Source organism: Limulus polyphemus, unplaced genomic scaffold (assembly GCF_000517525.1).
Source record: "Limulus polyphemus unplaced genomic scaffold, Limulus_polyphemus-2.1.2 Scaffold6925, whole genome shotgun sequence".
In the NCBI taxonomy this organism is placed as follows: Eukaryota; Metazoa; Arthropoda; class Merostomata; order Xiphosura; family Limulidae; genus Limulus; species Limulus polyphemus.
This window is the reverse complement of record NW_013672535.1, coordinates 6,377-9,584: the sequence shown is the minus strand read 5'-3', so window position 1 is coordinate 9,584 and position 3,208 is coordinate 6,377.

The window sequence follows — 3,208 nt, the reverse complement described above, 5'->3', positions numbered from 1 at the left end:
TTCTATCCTTTTTCGCTGGCTTTATTTGCCAGGCTTATATACTAAAAAAGAAGGCACCTGGAACAAACTAGAGTTGCCAGGAAAATTCATGATCCTTCGAGAAACTCCAGCGCGCATGCTCCCAGCATTGCATGACTTCTGCTGTCGTAACAGTTCTTTGTCGGATTTATGAATTAGTTCTTATACTTGGTTTAAGATTTTAATTTCATCTTTAGCTTCATTTTAATTATCTGATCTAATTGATTATGTTAGCAGAGTGAGAGTCAGAAAAGTATCATAACCATCTTGTATTGCCAGGCACGTTATGCCAGTTATGTGGACACTGTAATTCAGCCATGGCCATTTCCAACGAAAACGAAACTTCTAGGTTGATAGATTTCAGAAGAAGAGTGACATATTTCATTAGAGAATTGATATCATAATAGTTCGTAGAACTGTTATTAGATAATGTTACATACAGCTGATCCATGACAAATAATGAGTGATAGATTTATGCTTAACATTTTATAATGACAGGTGATTCAGATCTGTTTGAGGGATTCAACAATTACATTTTCAGGATATACTTTCCATTTTACAAAATACTGTTTTTTATCTCTTCCACAGTATAGACATCACTGTGGGACTTGACAATGCATTGTACTTTAGATTTGTAAAATGTTCCATTTAATTTTTCTTTGAGATAGACTTGTAGTTTATACGCTGGTAGATTTCTCTCTATTGTAAATCCTAAAATTTTCATTGTCCATCCAGACATATAGCCTTTCTTAAGTTGATGCTTCATTTTACTAGTTCGTACTTGATCGCCTACTTTGAAATAAAATTATATTTCAGTGAGTGGTTTGTAAAGCGTCTTCCACACAACAGAGTGATTAGAGTGACTAAAGTTTATTGGTCTCATTTTAATACTGCAAAGATATAAATGATTATAGGTACTGACCAGATGTTCCAGTGCAGTAATATACTTGTAAGCTCCACAATGAGTAAAGTAGTGCCACATTCTAGTTTAAAAAGTATGATTAAGTCTTTCTACTATATGTGCTTTTGTTTCATTATGAGTAGTAAAGAAGTGAATGCGTTGTTCCTTGAGATTATGTTGAAACAGATGATGATTAAATTATGTTCCAGCATTAGTTTTAAGTTTAAAGGGATTTTAATCCTGGTAATCAATGTGGATGGAAAACAGGTTCCCACTCGACCTTTACAGCCAGATTTTGAAGCCGAGCTATACGTATGAAGCTATGAAACGTTATTTAGTGGAACTGAAAAACAATTTCAAGATCAAGGAATTGATATAGGATATGACGAATACTCGGGAGGATGCACATTCTGTACCTTTGATCTTACACCTGATCTACCTGCTGGAGATTCTCACTTTAATTTGGTGAACCTGGGAAATTTAAGAATTGAAATACGTTTTGGTAGTGCTTTACTTAACATTATAAAGCTTCTAGCATTTGCAAAATTTCAGTCAATTTTAGAAATCACTCAGTCCAAAAACATCATAACACATAGCTAAGAAGATATAAATATGTTGGAAATTTGTTCAGTACTGTTACAGGATTCATGTATGAGAAAAGGTTTGGAGGTTTAATTGCCAATGACCAGCTACCAGACAAAGCAGAAAAACAATTATACGTTGTCAACCTGGATCCTAGTCATAAACCTGGTAGCCACTGGGTCTGTATATATTTTGGGCGAAATGAAAAAGTACAATATTTCGATTCATTAGGAATACCTCCAGATAATCTCAGCATTAGAAAATTCATCAAAAAGAATTGTCAAACATGAACTTTCAACCAAAAAGTACTGCAAGGACTATATTCATTTGTGTGTGAACAGTATTGTATATATTATGCTTATTATAAATTATAATTACGACTCCTCATCTTTGATTAAGGCGCACACACAGAAATGTGAACTATAACCTCGTCATTTTTGATGATTCTGCCGGCATCTTTTATGTCCCCTATGCTCTCAGGCAGCCAATCGTTGTTAGGCGGCATCCTTAATAAGCTAAAGTGTCAGGCTTACTACTGACATCATCTTGGGATCAACTAAAATTGATATCACTTTACCTTTGTCAGGTCAAAATCAACACTAAATGACAATTCAAAGTCAGTCTAATGTGACATCCCCTGATCTCTCTGATGTTATAGTGTTAAAGTAGTGTCGAGGTTAATGGTCAAACGAGCCTAGTCTCTAAGGATAAATACTTTTTTAAAAGTTCTAAATTGGGAATAGCTTTGGCTGAAATTTGAAGTCTGATTGGTCGTTTAGTCAATGTGTCGTGTAAGATGTTGTTCAGGTTGAAAATACCAAATACTTTCTATATGTACAAGGAAACAAGAATTCATTCACTCATTTACGCGATTTCTAATTCGAAAGGTTTTGAGGCAACTGGTATGTTATTTTGTGTTAATCTGCAACTAGAATTTCGACCCCAAGAAAATGAATGTTTATGAACAAGGTTTTACTTTCAAAAATACAGTTGGAACTTATCACTTGTACCATGCTGAGTCAGATAAGTGAACAATATGTATAAAGTAAACACAATAATAGTTTACAAGTATGGTGCCTGGCACTTGTCATCATTATAAAGAGAACCCAATGGATTGGATCTTATTATTTCTGTTATAATAGAATCCTGTGTCAAAATATGTCAAACCAATGTTGAAAAAGCAACATATTTTATGTATGTATATATTTCCATGCAAAAGTGCCTAGTGGTATCATTTTTGGTGTCAAAAAATAATTATATACCATAAACTTAAAAGAAGTAGTAAAAAAAGAGTATTTTTTGTACCTAGTGGCACGTTCATGAAATAGCTTAAATTATTTAGTGTCTTGATGTTCCATTAGTATCATATTGTGGCTGACTAAGTTATGGAATTTGTTCTATGTTTTCCATAATATTTATTCTCTTATCCCTGTGAATTATATCTCAGCCTCAAGTTGAAGAGTTTACAGTGTGTAAGAGACTGGTCTATTTGTTATTTTTGAAATTTCTTGTAGTGAGGGCAATAGGCTACAAAGTTATAAATTCTAAGTTGCCACAGCACGAGTTTAAAGTGTCGATATTCACTGTAATTTTAGTAGTGAAGCTTCAAACTCGTTTTAATATAACATACTCAGTCTTTGTATAATAGTAATGTTAGCCAATAAGTATAGCTTTGTTATGTTTAAGGCCCGGCATGGCCAGGTGGTT